This window comes from Arvicola amphibius, chromosome 8 (genome assembly GCF_903992535.2).
Source record: "Arvicola amphibius chromosome 8, mArvAmp1.2, whole genome shotgun sequence".
Lineage (NCBI taxonomy): Eukaryota > Metazoa > Chordata > Mammalia > Rodentia > Cricetidae > Arvicola > Arvicola amphibius.
Window position 1 is genome coordinate 44,256,243 of NC_052054.1, and position 22,229 is coordinate 44,278,471.

Below are 22,229 nucleotides of genomic sequence, written 5' to 3' on the forward strand. Positions count from 1 at the left end.
CACTTCAAATCCCTCCGGATTTAGTTCTTTGCCTCCTGAGTTAGGCTGGCCTCAGGAGCACCCGCAGCCAGAAAAGCAGCAGGCGGACCCTCTTTCCTCTGTGCCGTTTGGTATTTCACAGAAAAATGTCCTCTGCTTTCTGTCAGCTGGTGCCACTGTGTACATCTTATTTGTGCTCGTGTAAAGATTATACTCAGAACATGGGTCCCACCCATTCTGTGGCCTACCTATTTCTGGGGCCCTACCCTATATTCTTTTGCCATATTAAAAAATAAAAAAAAAAAAAAACTAAACTTGGATTTGTTGAAGTTGCTGTATTTCAGTGGTTAATGCTCTAAGCTTATGCCTGCTTTGGGTCACATTCCAATGCCTTTAAATAGTGGTAGGTAGGCAGGTAGATATCCATGAGAGTAGAAGCTTCTCCATGTTTCTTTACTATTATACATGAAACTGTCTTACAAGATTATCTGCAGTGCAGTACCTATATATCAGTAGATCTTCTACATGGGCTGTAATTGTTAACCTCATTCTCATCAGACACCTATGGTAGTTCCTGTTCCTGTTGCTGTGACAAAAAGCAACATAAGGAAGGAAAGATTGCCTGACTCCAGTCTGAAGGTACAGTCCATCCTGGCAGGGAAAACATAGGAAAACTGGTCACATAATATCCACATCCGGAAACAGTTCACGTCCCTCCCCTTTTCACTAAGGCTGGGACCCCACGCATGGTATGGCACTGCCCATATTTAGGATTGGTTTCTGACCTCAGCCCAATCTGGAAACTCTCCGCAAGAAATATTCTCAGTCTTCCAGATAATTCTAGATTCTGTGAAGCTGACAATCTTTAACCCGTCACACTGTCTGAGCTCTTAAGAATATCAGACTTAAAAATAGTATAAATATTACTGTAACGCACAAGCCGCAAATTTGTACTTGAGATTATAAGTAGTTCTACTGAGGAGTAAAATTATAACAATTTTGGGTAAATTACTGGGAATGGAACTATTAATTTAGTAAGAATCTGACAAATGCTTTGGGTAATTGTGCTAAACGGCCCTGCAGAATGGCTGTACTAGCTTTTGGTGCTACATATGAAGCAAGATGACTAAGTTTATTGTAGGGCTGGATAATGTTTTGTGGCTTTGCTAATAGAACTGATTAGTTCTCTAAAGCCAAATAACTATTCCAGAATCATCTCTTCTAGGAAATTCTGTCCCTGCTGTTTACTCTGGCAAGTTACACTTGGGATATGGTTGTGTAACCAGGATAATGGGAGCAGGGCCTTGGCTTCCTATATCAGTCTTCTATATCAGTAACTATAAACCCATGAGACTTTTTTTAAATTATACTTTGAGGAATGAATTTTATTTAGAAGATATTTTAGAGTGAATTTGTTATTACTATTTTGCATCCTCTTCCCCATTTAAACCACTTTATTGACATGTACGACATGGTTAATTCAGAAGTTTATACGGGTCAGGGGTTCTTAGCATACACACAGAGTTTTGTATCACTGCAGCTCCCCATCTATTGTATAATAATGGAGTGATTCCAAAAGTGTGCTGGGAAGGTGAGTAAGTGGAGAAGGAAGTTTCTGCAATAATGGGAACTGCTCTTTTTCCCACTGTCCTCTAGCTCTGCTCACAAATTTATCTGCAATGCATAAATAGCTTTTTAGGATAAATTTGTGTGCGCTAAACTGTAAGAAGCTAATCATGGCAAATATTTCCTATGTTAGTATGGAAGTGGAATTAAGAAAATATGCTCTTTTTAGGGTGAACTGGTAATGAACAGCCACAAAAAACAAACCTTGTAAGGCAAACTTCTGATGCTGATTAAGATACAGTATTTATCATACACACCAGTACTACAAGAAAATGGGCTCTCTAAAGAATATTGCTCACATTTTGAGGATGAAACAAACAAGAACTAAGCATCGCATAATACATGAGAAAATAGTTGTGCATGCTCCTGTTAGCCTTGTGCTTTCGTGACTGCAGAAAATGTGCCTTCTTTTTGGAGATGCATCTTAAAATATTTAGTGACTTGATGTCTGTAGTTTCCTCATAATAATTTCCCAAAGTTAGGTTCACTTGTATATAGGCAAAGAAATTACAACAAAAATAAATGTTATTATTTGTCAACTCTTGGTGGCCGTTGTGGAAACATTTAGGTATTTATTCTCCTGATGCTTTGCCTTGTCTGTGTATTTGAATTTTTAAAAAAGTTTCAGAAAAGAGATTTGAGTAGTCTAGACAAGAAATAAGAATATTATCTTGATACCATATTTGGTCTACTAGTGTTCATGTAAAGGAGGTATTTACTCACTTGTTATTGTAGACACGCTAATCTCTTTAGAATGGTTTTCAGTAAATAAGTTACAGTGGTTTGTGGAGAGTGAGATAGGAAAGTGGAAAGTGGGTGAGTTCAGGACTGGAAGTAAAACAGTTTACTTTTTTTTTGTATTTTGAAACTTTTTCTCAATAAAGATACAGTGTCCAGAGTAAGGAAAGGTGGATAGATGGGTGGATGAGAGAATGCAGTCACAAAGTTCTGTTAAAGACTAGAGCCTTAAAAGTAGAGGGGGTGGATGTGTTATGTTCCAGAGAATTTTCAGATTTGGGGAAATGCTGTCCTGGTGGATATAGCACCCATTTTTAACCTGATGACAGCCCATTTAGAATTTGCATAAAGAATGCTTTTAAATGGACTTTTACTTCTTTGCCCGTTTAGCATCTCTTTATAGCATCTCTCCTGGGATGATTTTGTTTTAAAGGAAGCTATCCTGTGAGCCCATTTTGTGTGTGTGTGTGTGTGTGTGTGTGTGTGTGTGTGTGTGTTTTCAAAATGTCATCCTTCCTCAAATAAATAAATGCAGCTTTGTGATACCTCAATCTTTAGTGCTAATGAAGTTCCTCTTGTAGAGCTATGAATTTCACTGCTAATTTTTTAATGGAACTGCCAGCCTAGATTGGAGCAGGAAGAGAGATGGCGCACAGCATCTGAAAAGAGCAGAGTACAAGTTGTAGTACCCGAGTAGAAGCCCACCCTGTCCTTACCACTTAATAACTGGAGCAAGCCACTTCACCCTGCTGAGGCCCAGCCCCTCGTGGTGTTAATTAAGACTGTCTACCTGGGTATCGAGAAGAGGAGCTGAATTGTAGAAATGAAGTCTCATTTATGGAGACCTCATTTAAATGCACTTTTTATGGTTTCTAGTAGTGATGATGATTATGATGCATATTTTTAAAATGTGGATTATTGATTAATCAAAAAAGAGGTGAAATTTGTTAACATTGTTAAATTTTTTATCTATTCATAGACATTTCATATTTTTATTTGTGTTTTTCTTCTTTTCATATAGTCCGGGGAAATGAGACCAAGTGCCTCCCACATCCTAGGCCAGTGTTCTCTACGTCACTATCCCTATTTATAGGCATATCTAATGAGAAAATAATTTAATTCATTTTACATGCAAATAAGATATGTGAAAGTGATTTTAATGAAATTAAAATTTAATCAGTTCATCTTCAAACTTGCCAGATTAAAAAAAAATCTGGCCTGTTAAACTTACACTTCAGAATTCAGATTTGAATTTTTCTATTTTATTTAATTCATTGATTCACAGGTGATTGACTCAGTGGTGCTGAAAAATCATAGTGTTCTTTAGAAGCATGATATATTCCCTATAGAACAACAACTGTCATAAGGAACATGTTTGGGCCTTAAAAGAATTAATGTAGTATCCTTTTGGAAGTTATTCTAACAATTTAAAAATCTCGTTCTAATAGGGGATAATTTAAGAAAATATTTTGTTTCCTATTTATATAGCTATTCAACAGAATATAGACTTTTAACAATATTATTAATTATTTGAGAACTTTATACAATGCATTTTGAATAGTTACCTTACTCATATGATGCTTTCTACATCCGTCTATTTACCTACAAATTTCAAGATGTCATTATTTTTTTACTCCATTGTGTAAATTACCACATTTTATTTATCAATTCTTGGGTCAAGAGGCATTTAGATTATATCCAGGTTCTAGCTATTACAATATGAACTATGCTGCTATGAACATAATTGAGCACATGCCCTTGTGGTATGATTGAGCATCCTTTGGGTATATACCCAAAAGTGGTATTGTTGGGTCTTGAGGCAGCTTGTTTTCCTAATTTTCTGAAATATTGCCATACTGATTTCAAAAGGGGCTGTGCCAGTGTGCACTCCCACCAGCAATGGAGGAGTATTCCCTTTATCCCACATCCTTTCCAACATAAGTTGTCATCAGTGGTTTTGATCTTGGCCATTCTGATAAGTATAAGATGAAATCTCAGACTTGTTTTGATTTGCATTTTCTCGAGGATGTTGAACATTTGCTTAAGTGCCTTTCAGCCATTTTAGGTTCCTCTGTTGAGAGTTTTGTGTTTATGTCTGTACCCCATTTTTTATTGGATTTTTTATTATTTTGATGACCAATTTCTTGAGTTCTCTGTATATTTTGGACATCAATCCTCTGTCCAATGTGGGGTTGGTGAAGAACTTTTCCCATTCTGTAGGCTGTCATTTTGTCTTATTGACCATGTCCTTTGCTTTACAAAAGTTTTTCAGTTTCAGGAGGTCCCATTTATTAATCATTTCTCTCAGTATCTGTGCTACTGGGGTTATATTTAGGAAGTAGTCTCCTATCCCAGTGTGTTCAAGTGAACTTGCCACTTTCTCTTCTATGAGGTTCAGTGTGGTTGGTTTTATGTTGAGGTCTTTGATCCAGTTGGACTTGAGTTTTGTGTATGACAAATGATATGAATCAATTTTCATTTACTACATGTTAATATGTCGTTATTCCAGCACCATTTGTTGATTATGCTTTCTTTTTTCCATTTTATCTATTTTGATTCTCTGTCAAAAATCAGGTGTTTGTAGGTATGTCAATTGATAACCAGGTCTTTGATTAGACTTTATTGGTCCTCCTGCATGTTTTTATGCCAATACCAGGCTGTGTTCAGTACTGTAGCTGTGTATAGAGTTTGAAGTCAGAGATTGTGATGCCTCCAGAAGTTCTTTTATTGTACAGGATTGTTTTGGCTATTCTGAGATTTTTGCTTTTCCATTTGAAGTTGGATATTTTTCTTTTGAGATCTATGAAGAATTCTGCTGGGAATTTGCTGGACATTGCATTGAATCTGTAGATTGGTACAATTTTGGTAAAATTGGCATTTTTACTGTTAATTCTACCTACCCAAGAGCATGGGAGATCTTTCCATTTTCTGGTGTCTTTTTCAATTTCTTTCTTCAAAGATGTAAAGTTCTTGTCATACAGGTCTTTCACATGTTTGGTTAGAGTTACTCCAAGATATTTTATGTTATTTGTGAAGGGTGATGTGTCTCTGATTGCTTTCTCAGCCTATGAATAAGAAGGGCTACTGATTTTTGTTTTTTAGCTAATGCTATATCCTGATGCATTACTGAAAGTGTTTATGAGTTGTAAGAGTTCCTTGGTAGAATTTTTGGGGTAACTTATGTAAACTATCATATCATCAGCAAATAATGAGAGTTTGAGTTATTCTAATTGGATTTGTATCTCCTTTATCTCCTTTTGTTGTCTTATTGCTCTAGCTAGAACCTCAAGTACTATTTTGGATAGATATTGAGAGAGTGGACAGCCTTGTCTTGTGTCTGACTTCAGTAAGATCACTTTGAATATTTTTCTCCATTTAGATTGATGTTTACTGTTGACTTGCTATATATTGCCTTTATGATTAGGTATGATCCTTGTATCCCTGCTCTCTCCGTGACCTTTATTATGAAGGGATGTTGTATTTTGTCTAAGGCTTTTTCAGCATCAAATGAGATGATCATGTGGGTTTTTTTTTTCAATTTGTTTATATGGTGAATCATATTGACAGGTTTTTATATGTTGAACCATTTCTATATCTCTGGTATGAAGCCTACTTTGTCATGGTAGATGATTTTTCTGATGTGTTCTTGGATTCAGTTTGCCGGTATTTTATTAAGTATTTTTGCATCAGTGTTCATGAGTGATATTAGTCTAATTCTCTTTCTTAGTAGTGACTTTGTGTGGTTTGGGTATGAGCGTAACTGTAGCCTCATAAAGTGTTTGGAACAATTTGAGGAGTATTGATATTAGTTCTTTGAAAATCTTGTAGAAGTCTATGCTGAAACCTTATAATCCTGGGTTCTTTTTGAGTGGCAGACTTTGATGACTATTTCTATTTCAAAAACAGTTATAGGTTTATTTAATTTGTTTATCTCGTCTTGATTTAATTTTTGTAAGTGATGTTTATCCAGAAAATTGTCCATTTTCTTTAAGTTTTCCAATTTTGTGGAGTACCAGTTTTCGAAGTATGACCTGATGATTCTCTGGATTTTCTCCATATCTGTTGTTGTATCCCCCTTGTTGTTTCTGATTTTGTTAATTTGGATATTCTCTCTCTGTGTCTTTTGATTAGTTTGGATAAAGAGTTGGTATTCAAGAACCAACTCAGTTTCATTGATTCTTTGTATTGTTTCTTTGTTTCTATTTTGTTGATTTCAGTTCTTAATTTGATTATTTCCTACTTCCATCTAGTCCTCCTGGGTGAGTTTGCTGTTTTTTGTTCAAGAGTTTTCACGTGTTCTGTTAACCCAGTAGTGTGGAATTTTTCCAGTTTGTGTGTATAGGTATTTAGTGCTATGAACTTTCCTCTTAACACTGCTTTCATTGTGTCCTATAAATTTGAGGATGTGTGATTATTTTTGTTGTATTTTAGGAAGTCTTTAATTCCTTTATTTCTTCCTTGACCCATTTGTGATTCAAGTGAGCATTGTTTCATTTCTATGTATTTGTGGACTTTCTGAAATTAGTGTTGTGGTTGAATTCTAATTTTAAGCCATGGTATCTGATAAGATATATGGGGTTATGCCAATTTTTGTGTACTCTGTTGAGGTTTGCTTTGTTACCTAGTATGGTCAGTTTTTGAAAAGGTTCCATGAGGTGCTGAGAAGAAGGTATATTCTTTTATGTTTGGATGGAATGTTCTATAGATGTCTGTTAAGTCCATTTGAGTCATAAAATCTGTTAGTTACTTAATTCTGTATTAAGTTTCTATCTGGCAGACATGCCCAGTGGTGAGACTGGGGTGTTGAAGTCTTCCACTATTATTACTGTGTGGAGTTTAATGTGTGATTTAAGCTTTAATAGCCTTTTTACATATGAGGATGCCCTTGAATTTGGGGCATAGATGTTCAGTATTGAGATTTCCTCTCGATGGATTTTTCCTGTGACAAATATGAACTGTCCTTCTTTGTCTCTTTTGATTGATTTTAGTTTGAAGTCTATTTTATTAGATATTAGAATAGCTATACCAGCCTGTTTCTTCTATGAAGACCCTTGAGTCTTAGGGGAGAGGGCTGTGTTGGGCATTTCCATTATGGGTTGAGCATTCCATAGCCTCCAGTTCTGAAATTTCAGATCAGAGCATCTCTCAACACTCATCAGAGAATCTTCCCCTTGTATTAAATGTCAATTAACATAGAGATACTCACCCCCTAAAATGGGTCAATGTACAAGAAATATATTTTTAAACTATGCATCTATAAGTAGTTATCATTGGTTATTTAGCCTTCTTGCACAAAGGATATGTACATGCCAAGACAGGATAAAATTTGTTTTAACCATTGTGGAGAAAAGTCTCTGAACAGGAGTTCCCTAGCACTTGCTATTACATCATTTAATGTGTCATGAGTATCTGTCACAATTTCAAGTATTTTAATTACCTCTTTCTAAAGATTTAAAAGGCATTAGAGCTTTTATAAAAGCATACATATTGGTGGTTGTATACCAATTAAATTGCTTTAAGAAATTGGCTGTTAACAGTAAAAATTTGTTAGATTTTTGAATCTTGGTAATATCTAACATTATTTCATTACTACTTGTCTGTAATTTCTGTCTCCAAGTGAACATTTGGTGAATTTATTTTTATTGAGTAGACATCTCTAAAATTGAAAGGAAAAACCAAATTTAAAAAAAAAAAATATGATTTTTTTTGGTTTAGCTAAATGTCAGTTGCTTCATCTAAAAAGATAAAAGTATTTTTCTGGGCCAAAGCACTTTCTGTATGTATCATATCACTTACTCACTACAAGAGATCCTGAGACCCTACAAGGTGAGGTAGGCAACATTGGTTTCCACACTAAGAAACAACTGCCTTCTAGGGTTTAAAACTTGCCCAAGGTTACTCCTGAGATGCATTAGATAAATAAATAACATTAAATGGTGATCTCCTTGTTCCGGTATTTGACCATCCACTTAATCTGTGTCCTTCAGGGTATAATGTTCTCCACTGTTCAATGCAGCTTAGCTTTGTCTCTACTAATAGGAAATGCTGATGAAACTACCAAATATCAAGAAAGAAGCAATCAGTTAGTGAATGTCTTTAGTAAAATCTAAATGGAAAAGGAATACCAAAAAGTAAATTAACTTTAAAATGCATAAATCGTAGGCAGAGACTGCTTGTTCGTTCCCAGCTACCAAGACTCAAAATAATCACACAGAAACTGTAAATCACTGCTTCTCCTATTAGCTCTAGCTCCTTATTGGTTAGCTCTTACATCTTAAATTAACCCATTTCTATTATTTTATATTTTACCATGAGGCTTATGGCCTACCAGCAAAGTTCCTGCTGGCAGCTCATGTCTTTCTCTTCTGGCAGCTCCATGGCTTCTCCCTGCCTCTACCTACTCTCTCTAGCTTTTTCAGCCTGGCTACACCTGTTTAGCTGTTGGCCAAAAGCTGCTTCTTTATTCATTAACCAATAACAGCAACACATATACAGAGGGACTTCCCACACCAATAATTGTTCACCATCCATAACTAGCAAGACTATTAAACAGGAAAGCATAATACACTTAAATGCATTATATATGGAAAACAAAATACATATAACTATGAAATATAAATTTGTACATATTCTTGTCATACTACTATAATTTTTACATTTGTACCTGACTGAAAGAGAAATTATCTCCCAGACTTTCAGGATTTTTGAAATATAATTTTGGGGGTAGAGAAAGGGCTTTCTAACTAAAGCACAGATCTCAGAGCATATGCAGTGCAGGGGCAAAGATGTCAGTAGAAATTACCATCTGAAAATTAGTTACAATGAAGGTAAGCGTGAAGTCAAAAGAGAACACATTTTAAAATACCTGCAAAACATGGGATGGATGAAAGATGAGTTCCTTATATAAATGCTCGTTATGAGAGGATTACAATAAATATTCATGGCTAATGTGACATGATTATAATATTTTTTTAATGAGAAAAGGTCTACCTGCTTGTCAGTAGTAGATGGGTTTAATAAAATGTGATTTAGGCACTTTATAGAATGTTGTTATATAGCTATTAAAAATGATTATCTCAGAAAGATGTCTGTGAAGAGCTCTAATCGAAACAGGCATGTTCCTGAGTATTATCCATACTATAATCCCATTTCATTGAGGATGGCAAGCCCTGTATGTGAGAAAGCTAGGCTTTCGTGCCTGTGGCAGAGTCTTGAGGACAAATCTTCTAAGAATAAAGACTTACTTTTGGTTCGCTGCCAATCCGGGATCAGCTGGCTTTCTGACTATGAGCCTGTGACTGAGGAGGCCTATCATGGTGGCCAGAGTACAACCACTGGCAACTGAGTAGCAGAGAGATAGAAAGCACAGTAATATATACTTCAGAGACATTTTCCCAGTGACGCGATTCCCCTAACAAGTCCTAAACCCTTAGTTTTCAACTCCTCCCAGTGCAGTGATATAAAATTATGAATCCGCCAATAGGTTAATTTTTAACTGGGTCAAAGCCCTTATTATTGAATCCTATATTTATTCAAACCAATACCTCGAAACATTGCATGGGGGAGCAAACATTCAACTCCTGAGATTTTTGTGGGGCTATGTTATGTCTAAACCATAACATTCTGTACTAAGCCTGGCCTTTATGATCACCTCAGGATGAAAAGTGCATTTAGTCCCACTCCGGAGTACCTCAGGTGTCAAAAGGCCCAGTGTTGCACTAAAGGTCAAGCTCAATGTCTCCTCTGAGACTCAGGGCAAACTCTGCTTCAAACATAGTCAAAGTTGAAAAGCAAGTTATGTGTTTTCAACATAGAGTATCATAAAGTAAATATTTCCATTTTTAAAAGGAGATAAATAGAAATAGAAAGGAGTAAGGGGTACAAACAAAACTGAAACCCATCAGGACAAACATTTAAATCCAGCAGCTCCATGCTTGGCACCCCAGGTGTCCAACTGAACCTACTAGCTCCAACCCACATGGCCGCTCTCCTGTACTGTCTCTTTGAATTCCCTTGACTCTCCCCTGGAGACATTGCACATTATTGACAAAGAACTTCTGGGTGTCTCCACTGCTGGCTCATTTCCATTCCCATAGCTTCATGCATCACCCTCAGAGAAGATGCCCACAGGGTTTCCAACTCTGCCAACAGATACCTAGCCTCACAGGCTCACCTTCGGAATCTGGTGGAAGCCTCCATGGATCCACACCTCCTGAGTTCTTTATGCCTACTAACCCAGAATCATGTGGCCAAGTCTAAGATCTGCTACCACCTGAATACATAGAGCCAAGCCCCACCGTCACCCCAAACCATCACTATACTGGCATGTGAGTGGCTGGGTACCATGAAGTAAATCCCGGAAAACAAAATCCTAAGTCTTTCAAATTAGTTTATATTTCAGACATTCCATGAGGTAGAATCTGTGGGGAGTTTCTCAGGTACCCTGTAAATTTCCTTCCTGGCAGGGGCTGAAGAGCATGAGGCTTTTTAGTGGCGTGAATGTCTTTAGCGGAAATAACTTCTCTCAGCCCTTGATTTCCACTCTTACTTTGTAGCCAGACTGTATTTATAATATGTCCACTCTGCTGTTTGCTTATGATTCTCACTGTAATCTGGGTAAAAGCAGTCAATGATACCCATGCTGTAGCCTTGCATACTGGGCTGCGTTGAAAATTTGTACGGCTGATCTATGAATTTATCTCCTTTAAATGTAAGCAAAGTATTGGGGTAGGGGCAAAGTGGATGTAAGTTTTGTTTTGTTTTTCCAAAACTTGAATGCTCTCTGTACCTGCTTCCCAGTAAATGTCACACTCCTTTGTAAAACATCATGAAGATAGTCTTTTTGTTTTTGTCTTAGAGTTTTCGTTTTTAAACAAGATCTCATGTAACCCAGGCTGACCTCATACTTACTAGATAGTTATGGATGGCCTTGATCTCCTGATACTCCATTGATTAGAGCCCTCAAAATCCAATCATTTCCCCCAAAATGGACATGATGTTGGAGGCCAAACATACTTGAGTCTCTTAGTGGGAACAATATATCCAGCTCATGACAGCATTTGTTAATCTGTTTGTCTGAAAGGCCAGTAGGTAACATGTTCTGTAGAATTGACTGGTGGAGGTACAGTGCTAATTACAGATAAGAGAGAATACAACACTGATCTCTTCCAAAATCATTTGTTCATTGTCTCACTCACTAAAATGCATATCATGTAATTTTTGAAAATTTATAAAGAATATATTTAAAGAGGCAATAACTAAAGAAAAAAGTTCATGAACATAATTCTCAAGAAAAAAAAGGTATTGTCCACTAAACATTGAGAGATCATAATAGAGAAATAAAAGTGTGGAAAGAGCAAAGGGTTGCTTTCTAACCTACAAGACTGAGCAAGTTTTAAAATTTTTTTTAAAAATTTAAAAATTAATGAGCAGCTAGACCATTCTAGTGCCTATGTAGAGTATTTTGGGGTAAGCTTTAGATGGAAACTCTGGGGTGGGGATCACTACATTTTAAATACATACTCTGGGCCCATAATTCCACTTCTGGTACTCTATTCTGGAGAGTTACTCAGTAGCAACATTATCTATGGTAGCAAAACTTGGAATGAAAAATGTCAAGTAAAATGCTGGCCACACAGCTGAGGACCCGAGTTGGATTCCCCATAGCTCACATTAAGGAGTTGAGCATAGTGATATGTGCTTGAACCCCGAGCCCTGGGGAGGCAGAAATCAGTGGGTTTCTGGGGTTTGCTGGCCAGTCAGCCTAGCCTCATTGGCAAACTCCAGGCCAGGGAAAGAGCCAATCCTATAAAGCAGGACTCCTGGCACATGAGGAATGACATCTGCAGTTGACCTCCTTGTGCAAGCAGACATCTGCAAAGCTGCATGGGTAGGTGCATTCTCAACCACACACACACACACACACACACACACACACACACGACAGAAAAGTGTCAGATTTACCGCATGTGCACACTGTCCTGCAATGTGACTATAATGAGGAGGACTGGGAAGATGGCTCACCTTTCCCTGAAACATGGTGCACTGTTCACAGGGCACATCCATTTGCATTGCAATTTGTCCCTGTTGCTACATGTCCATGCACTGGGAAGCTGAGAGGGAGGGGCTTTGCTAAACTGTTGGCATTGCCTCAGAAGTGACAATAGGATCTACTGTATGAGGCATATTCAGTTGTTACATAATCTTTTCTATCTTTTCAGTTCTCTGCCATATTGCATGTTATTTTCATAATCCTTAAATGATTTCTGAAAAGCTGTTGCCAGACTAGCGCCCCTCCAACTGAATAAATTGATCTTTATAAGAAAACTAAAAAGGGAAATTTTTAAGTGCACAAAGTTGGATTTATACATATAATTACAAATGAGCTTTTTGTAGAAAATCTAAGTCATAGAATTGTTTTTCTCTGTAATAATTATAACTACCCCAATCTTCCTCTTGTAATTTTTATTTTTCTGGTATTGGGAATTGAATTTAGGACCTTACAGATGCCATGCAAGCACTCTGGACAATTTTCATATTTACTTCCTATTTTTCTTTCATGCAACCCTTTCTTTTTGCAGTCCATAAGATTGATTTTTAAAATGCAAATCTGGTTTGAAACGACTTCTCATGGCACTTAGACTAAATCCCCGATGTAGCCCTGGCCTCAGGGCCCTGCGTTCTATGTCTCTTCATCGGCCCTCATGGATCCCTAGTGCTGGATGCCACCACTGCCCGTCCTCCTTCCATCCAGCTAGCAGTACATTGTTATACTTGGCAGTTGTGCCCTCCTGAGGACTTGAGGAAAATCCATGCCCAGGTCTGCACCAGCAGGTCCATGCGATGACCGGCATGGAAGTCTCCTTACCACGTTCCCTTTCCAGCAAACCTGCCCACAGAAGTGGCCCGTCAGGCCCCATCACATCATCTTGCTTTATTTTCTTCTTAGCTTTTCACATTACGAGATAATTGTGCTATTTTTCACATTGGCATTCGGCTATTAACTGAAGTAGGTAATCTGAAATTCTAAGAATGTACATTTTCCTCATGGGATCTAAGAAAGCATTCTCATTTTGAATGAAGGAAAAAATAGCCCATAAACACCATTATTGTTCTTAAATTGACATTCAAGGAACAACCAGGCAATCATGAGCTCTGTTGTACCAGGAGTAGACCAACCTGTGAAGCCCAACGCGCCTCCCGTTCACTCTGTTTCACAGTTTCTAGGCCTTCTCAGGCTAGATCTCCATGCAAAAGTCACGCTGACTTGTGAGAGTTTGTTCAGAGTTCACCCTTGTCTTTCCACACACCTTCAAACTCTGTGCCCATCGCCAGTTTACATCTCCAAAGGTGAAAGGCCACAGTATCAAAATTCCCACAGCCTTTGCCATGCGCTGTTACCTAGGGTCACATGAAGACCTAACTCTATTCTCAGGAAATACAGGGCAAAGACTTTGTTTTTTCCTTCTGTTTTCTTTCTCATCAAAAGTTAAGCACATAAGAATGTTTTGGTGATTCTTCCTTTGTACAATTTCCTGAAACTCAATTACATTTTTAATGATTTTTCCAACATGAAGAATATTTAATCACTGAAAATATGTAAACTTATAAATTAAACATGTAAGTTGTCCATACATAGATAGAAAATATGTTAGCTGTGAGTAATAAATCTTGAAGTACTTCTTAAATTGCATAGAAAGCATTAAAAATTATTATATTAGAAGTAGATTAATGACTGACATATATAAATGCAACAGTTGTTAAATTTGGGTACCTGTTCTGAGAATGTTTATGCAGAGGAGAGATGGGGAGCAAAACAAATAGGTGTCCTCCTGACATTGATCTTATTCTCCAGTTTGGGGGTAAAGGAAGCATGAAAAATTAAACCCATAAAGTATCACAAAGCTATGTGTTGTGATACATGGCAGACTGTCCCACAGCACTGGCTCTAAGTTATATACGGAGGTTCCAAAGGACAAAGCAGGGCCCATTGATTGCATGCTGGTAATCGCCGTCTTTTGAGAAGAATACATATATTTATTGTGCTGTATATTCTTCACTGACCTCTTTATTCTTTGTTGTAATTTTTGTCTAAAACTTTGGTGGCCAAACTATTTGGTAAATCCCAATGACATCCAAAGTGTAAATTGTAGGCGGCTCTCAATATCTATCTTCTCCATCATGTGTGCGTGTGTCTGTGTGTGTATCTGTATGCCTGTGTGTGTCTATGTGTATGTATAGGTCAGAAGACAACCTCAGGTATCACTCCTCTTGTGAGTTCCAGCCACTCCTGTGAGTTCTTTTGACGAGTCTCTCATTGGCCTAGACTAAGTGGACTGGACAACCAGCTTCCAGAAATCCTCTTGGCTCTACCTCTCACCTTGTCATCGCTAGAGTTAAGGCATTCATCACCACACCCAATTTTTTATGCAGTTTCTAGGAGTCCAAACCTGGGTCCTTGTGCTCAGAAGACAAACACTTTACCAAGCAAGCCCCTCTCTGGGTTGTTTTGTCCTATCACAAACAATGAACATACTGTGTGTTACTTCTACCTAAAAATTAAAATCTAAGAAAAGCTACCATTTAAAATTATAAGATAGTTCTTTTCTTGGTTATATTTACATTATAAGTTTTATTTACATTATATGCTATAACAAAGATGTCTAGGTTTGTATAACACAGCTTAAAAGAACACCCTAATTACTGGTTCTGATTATATAAACATCATCTGTTTTCTTGAGCCATTTTGTGATTCATCATTTGTGAATCTAAAGAGTAATTATAGTATTTACAATTTCTCCCTATAGATTCTTTAGTATTCATTTTGCTGATCTTGCCTTAAAAACAATTTATTACCGATCTTATTTTGGCATCAAAGAAGGACTCCTCCTCCGTCATTCCCACAAGTCTAGAAGAGACCAACAGTGAAGATCTACTGAGTTCAGTATTAGGGGATCAGGGTGTTTTACAGAACACTGAGAAAAGCTCGCATTTATAAAATTGTCATTAGAACCCACTTGATTTCTCAAGTAAAGATCTCAAGAAATGCTTATAGAAAGAACAAAAATGATTTCCCCCAAACTGTGTATTCAGCTTCTCTGGCTGGAAAAAACCTTAGTTGAATTGAGGTTAAGACTTCAACCCTCAGTGTTTTCAGTGAAGGCCAGATTAACTTTAAAAATACCTAGGCACATTTTCCACAGATTTTGATGATGTACCCACACAATAACTGGTGTAGAGTAAGCTCTCAGTGAGTTCGAATGGACCAACTGGCTCTGTCCCTGCATTTGGCAAGGGACATCAGCAAGTGCTTGTTCTTTAGCCTATTGAATAAAGTCATTTAATACTGTACTGATGGGTCACAGATTTTTCTGCAAAAGGCTAACATTAGTTTTGGCAAAACGGATAGCTATCGTTTCCAATAGTAATTGCTCCATTGCTGCAGATATCCTAAGGCAAATAATGCTAGACTCTCAACTCTTGTGAAACAAGTAAAATATCCATAATATTATTAAGGGGTAAGGTAGTCATGATCAAAGCACATATGGAAATAGCACAGTGAAGTTCATAGATTTTTATGATTGATGCAGTTCATAATTATATGGACCACACGCCCCAGTGAAAAGTTGTCCACTATAGCAACGACAGACAAGAGTGCTACAGAATTTGGAGAGTGGATAGCAGCCGGGAATCGGAGCTAATTTCACAATTCATGCCCCGGCTGACCCTTGGGTGAACAAGCATTGCCAAATCTCATGGCCATTTCTCTGTCTTGAAGTGTGGTGTGTGGGAAATAGAGTAGCAGGACAACTGTATGGAAAATCCAAGTAAGCGCGAATTTTCAGGGGCTGACTGCACAAGCCCTTGAGTAAGAGGCTGCATGGGCCAGAGCACACTTCTGTCCCATCCCGGGGTGTACACAGTGACAGAGTAATTCATCGGCTGCCCTTTAAAGGCTTAGTGCCGTGATTTACAGCAGATGTAGGAGAGAAATCCCATGAGTTCTCCATTTCTCGCCATGTCACAAGAAAGACATAAAAATAGGCATTTGCTCCCCTGCTACACATTCCCAAATCGGTCCTCTTTATCAGTGTAGACGATTAAACTACCATCTTCCCGGTGGAGGCTGTGTGGCCATTTCTGTCTGAAAATGAGTTGGTGTAAAAAGGTACAACTTGACATATTGTTGAATCAGTAACAGTGGCAGGAAATAAAAGCTATGTGCTTCAGTGTCCGTTACTAGTATGTGTTTTAAGTTAGTCAAACGAGCCAAAAGTAGTGGCATAAGCCTTTAATCTCAGGACTTGAGAGGTACAAGCAGGTAAATCTGACTTCAAGGCCAATCTATTGAGTTCCAGGCCAGCCAAAGGTACACAATGAGCCCTTGTCTCTAGATAAGTATGTGGATAAATAACATATAGGCTCAGTAAGAAACTACACTCAACAAAAACAAGTATGTAAAAAAGGAAAAAAAAACAAGTATGTACATCGTTTGGCATGAAAAACGAAAGGAATCGAATACAATAGAGGGTACTTGAAGCAAGGTATAGAGTATGATTCTGTTTTTCTTTTGTTTTTCTTTCTTTTTTTGGTTTATTAACACAGGGTTTCTCTGTGTAGCTTTGGTACCTTTCCTGGAACTAGGTCTCATAGATCAGGCTGGCCTCAAACTCACAGAAATTCGCCTGCCGCTGCCTCCTGAGTGTTTGGCTTAAAGGTGTGTGCCACCACTACTGGCTATTCTGTTTTCTTTAAAATAGAGAAATATGCATGCTCACTCATACATCCTACATGCACCAAAGTGTCTTCTCATGAGGTCTAGTGCCCCTAAGTGTTTCAGGAACCCAGTAATAGGATGTATCATTCACTTAAACATCCAGAAACACCAGAATTTTCCTACTCCGCTGCCACTTGACAGCAGTTAGCAATGAGGTCCTACCCAGGGGATGAACAGAAAAGAAAGGCTGATGGCATCTTGGGATCACAGAAGAAGGTTATTTGAGAAGTGCTCCTTAGCTGCTCAGTCTTTGAAACTTACCAATCCGAGCCCCAAATTTAGATAACGAGATACAAAGAAGAGTCACAGGAATCAGAATTAAAACAACCTCAAATAGTTGTATCTGATGCCATTGAGCAGAAAAGAGCAAGTTTCAAGTGTCGTGGTGGACACTGTGCAAAGTCTTCTATGGAAAGTCTTGAGAGATTTAAGCAGCCACCCTTCCCTGAGGGGTGGCCCTCGCTGGTGGATTTTCTAGGATGGGCTTCGGGGCAGTCTTGACCTAGGTTACTATGGCAGCCCTCTGGATGCAGCTCTTACTGAGCGGTCAGCGTTCTTCAGACCTTTGTAGGAAGGAGGCATCAGTACATGCAGTCGAAATGGCCATGTCTCTAAATCGATTGGCTTTGGGGATAAAGCTAAATGAAACAGTCATTGATGAAATTTCTAATTATTCTTTCCTAATTTGGGCGAAACGTCCAAAAGGAGTAATACCAGATTAATTTTCTCTTTTGAATTCAGTATCCCTGTAGGGCATTGCATTTGCATGCATGAGTAAGGCTTTAGTGTAATATATAGGGTGTGGGGAGCTTTTCTTCCAAAGACTGATGATTCCATAACCCCAAGGAGTAAACTATATTATAGAGTGTTAATTTAAAGGAAGTTTATTCACTGATCAGCTAATCAGAAACCATTCACGCAAGAATACTCACAAAAATTATGGGTTTTAGTCCTCATTTTTAAATGAAAATTGCATCGTTTTCCATTTTACATAGAATAGGAAGCCTCAAGGAAGGGCAAATTGAAAATCATAACTAATGGACACTGTATAGCTGTTTAATGCTTTGTTTGTACATTAATCTGCTGGTTTTAGAGAATTATTTTAGCTCTATAAATTCTGTATTTGTTGTATTTGATCCTGCTACATTGCCAACTATCTGTGTTACTGATCCAAATTATCTCTGGGTAGGGACTATATAACATATACTGCCCTGGGTTACCTCCATTTGAGATTATTTGAAAGGATAGACCATCAATTTAGAATGATCCTCCACCTACTTACATCATTTCAGGCTCCAGGAAGACTTAGCGTATCTCCCTCCCATGAGGCTCAGACATGGACTAGAATGGGGCCATTGGGGTGATGTGGCTCCTTCCTCTGGCCCTGCTACCCATTATTCCCAAGCATCAGAACGAGGCAAGTAAATAATCCCCTTTAAATGCTTTGAGTACAATAGAACCAGGGTGTGTTGACACTGCTAATAAACTATAGAAACTCTGTAATGAAAATAGAATTCCACGTTTTCCAAAGAACTCAGTGAGTCCATTCTTCTTTAAAGAGTTTCCTATTTTTACTTGCTGCAGTCAACTATTTTTGTATGATTAATTTTTATTTTCAAATAATAATGACCTTACTAGAATATTTGAAATTGGAGCTAAGTAAAAGTTGAAACATACATATTAAGTAATATTCTTGTTTATAGTGGAGGAACTAGACACTGGAGCAAATGGAAGGCTGTGAATCAAGAGTGACACAGGGGCTGGGAATTCTGCCCCAGGCTTCATTGGACCAAACCTTTGGCAGCTGCCCAGATCGTGTTAACTGCCTTTTTGTGTATACATATCTATACACCATCGCATCATTTTGGCTTAAAATGTAGACATTATAACAAGGTTGGAAATATTTAAATAGCCCTCCCCCTCAGGATTGTCTAGTGGTGCTAATAACTTTTTAACACAAGCTGTTATTTTGTCTTTAACATATTTTTCTAGAATATTATTCATGTTTGTAAAACAAGCCAGATAACGAACATCACAGCAGCCTTTAAAACACCCATTTTAAATCCCCACTCTATAGATGAGAGTAATTCCGAACTGAAAGTCTAGAATACTTGGTTTATGCTAGCAGCCTACCCAGGGTACCCTGACTTCCAAATCAAGAGAGCAGACCTCTTTGTGAACTCATTTCCTCTCTCACAGCCTCTATATTGTAATAACAAATGTCCATGGTCCGTGTAGGAATTTTAGCTTTATGAATGCATCATTTCATCTGTAGACTCAGAATCTGGAACAAAGAGGACCTAATAACTAGGTGTGGTGGTAGGTGCAGACATTTGGAGAACAAGGATCACAAGTTCAAGGTCAGTCTAATCATCAAAGTGAATTCTTGATCTGTCTAGGTTAGGTCCTATCTTTTAAAAATGCTAAGTGAAACATTTCTCTTCCTCTCTCTGAATAACAAAAATCTGGGTTTGACTCAGTATATGGTGTGCCAGAATGGAAGCAAGTGTCTCCCGGGTTACATGGGTCACTGTCACGTGTTGTCAACTCCATCCTCTCCAGGCCAATCTACTGGTCTTTGCAGACTTGTCTATGAGATCTAGGTTGAGTTGTGCCCTCTCTGACTTCTTTAACCCACTTCCAAGTAGTAAAGAACCTGCACAGCAACTCATCTTGTAGGTAATTTTCCTGAAATACATTAATTCTGGGTGCTGAAAGATAATCGAAACCATCCTTCCACATATGCACCTATCCTAAAGCCAGCTGCCTTTCTCTTAGCATGATGCATGCTTTCCATGTTATTACTCCTTATTCAGCAGAGAAAAGAAAGAACGTGATTTTCCTTATTACGTGAACACCAGAAAAAGGATTAGTGGATCGCCAGTTTTCTCTTAACTCATCACATAAATTACTAGAAATAAATGTGTGGATACTAAATAAATTTGAGTTTATCTAAGTGCACTTAGATTGTTTCATTAGCACTTTGGAGTATGCACGTGTTCTAATCTCCTCTGTTGAAAAGAACCAGTTCCTGAGATTCCAGGAAGTAGGCTGAACTTAGTGATACATCCTGTTTTCTTCCTTCTCCGGGATGAAGCTGTCAGTCTGTCTTATCCTGATATGGACTTATGTAGTTTTTTAATGCTTCTCCACAACCAAGAACATTGGAGCTTTGCTTAATGGACTTTGTTGAGTGATGAAATGTGTAGAATGAATCTGCTGATACGTCATGACAGCAAATGACCAGTGCCTCCATGCACTGACTCTCTGGCTGTGAGGTAACAAAACCTGAAGGTAGCTTTTCATTCCATTCAAGTAATTCAACATCCCTTTTATTAAACTAACTATAAAATAAGACTAGCTCATATTCCAATAACTGAAAAATTTAGGACATTGTCTAAAATGTATGAATGTAAGATTTTCACTTCTCTGTGTTCCCTTTTATTAGGTATAGCAACCATACTTGTGAGCTTTAAAACAAAACCTGAAATTGACTCCAAAAGGAAAGAGAATAGGAGTGAGGCGTAGCCCAGAGTTTCCCCGTAGTTTCCCCATTCTTCAGCAGCCTGGCATGAGAGGCAGTGACAGGCCTGGGAAGGTCTACCCACATAAACGGAGGCAGCTTATTAGGTTAGGGGCACCAAGAAAAGCACTTAAAAGGAGTCTGTGTTAAAAAGAGAGAAATCAGACTTCCAGCAGACCTCTGGTTCCAGACTCAGGTCCGACAACCATTATGCCTGCCACCTTTCTCCGACCTGCAATGTCTGTCTGATTCTACACTTAGTTCCTTCTGCTGTGGGCACATGCCCAGATTCACCTCCTCATTGCTCTTTCCTTGCGATATCTTATCCTTTAAGCCTCAACTCTGGGCTCCCCTCCCAGAGGAAGTGACCTGTGGTGCCTATGATGCTGCAAAGTAGATCCTCCTGCGTGACACCCAAGAATCCGTCTCGCCCTTGCCTTAGCATTTATATACCATACTGGAGTTTCTTTCTGCCCAAATACTTGCCTCCTATTTTTGCTCTGTATAGTCTTTCTGGAAGGCGATTTGCTGGCTCAGTGTGCTTGTACCCCAGGCCATTCATAGTCACTATTGTGTATCAAATTACATGCAGTAAATCTAAGTCTGAACCAAAACCTAGATGTGCATTTGCAGACACAGGAATATGAACTATCAGTCAGGAATTTGACTTTATTCTTCATTTGAATTATCATATACGTTTTGAAGTTTTAAGTATTTCTCCAGAAACAAACCATACCTGTTGTCTGAGGTTTCTGTCCTGCCAGGTTCCCACAGTTGTTAAGTCCCAAAGAAATCACAAAGAGGTCTACATTAGTTGTAAACTGATTGACCTAGTAGCTAAGACTTCTTAACTCTTATAACTTATATTAGCCCATTATTCTTGTCTATGTTAGCCACATGGCTTAGTACATTATTCGGCGAGGCAGTCACATCTTGCTTCTTCTGTGGCTGGGTTACCACTGCAGACTGCGTCCTCTTCCCAGAATTCTCCTGTTCTCATCGCCCTGCCTGGTTGTCCCGCCTATACCTCCTGCCTGACTACTTGTAGTGATGAGGCGAGCAGACCTGCTTTTCGTCCCGCCCGGCTCCTGCACACCTAGCTTTACACCTGAAATAACAACACACAAATTGTATTCTTTTAAACACTGCCTGGCCCATTAGTTCCAGCCTCTTATTGGCTAATTCTCATATGTTGCTTTAACCCATATCTAGTTATCTGTGTATCACCATGGGGTTGTGGCTTACCCGGAAGATTCTAATCCACTTCCATCTCAGACCAGAGCATCATGGTGGTTGCCTGTCTCTGCTTTCTTCCTCCCAGAATTCTGTTCTGTCTACTCCACCCACCTAAGGGCTGGCCTATCAAAAGACCAAGGCAGTTTCTTTATTAACCAATGAAAGTAACACATAGACAGAAGACCCACCTACATCAACTACTAGCCAATCAGCATTTATTAAAATGCAATTGACAGGGTATAGACCATTGTCCCACAGCACATACTCAAGAGTCTGATATATCTCAAGATGCGGTTCATGTTTGGGGCCAGGATGACGTCTTGGTGGGTAAGAATTTAGTCTAGGAATTAG

At 38.3% G+C, this 22,229-nt stretch overlaps 1 protein-coding gene across 2 annotated transcripts in view; it reads left to right on the forward strand.

Moving 5' to 3' along the window:
• Man1a1 (mannosidase alpha class 1A member 1) overlaps window positions 1-22,229 on the forward strand; it is a 177,880-nt gene that overhangs the window by 124,329 nt on the left and 31,322 nt on the right. The window lies entirely within an intron of this gene.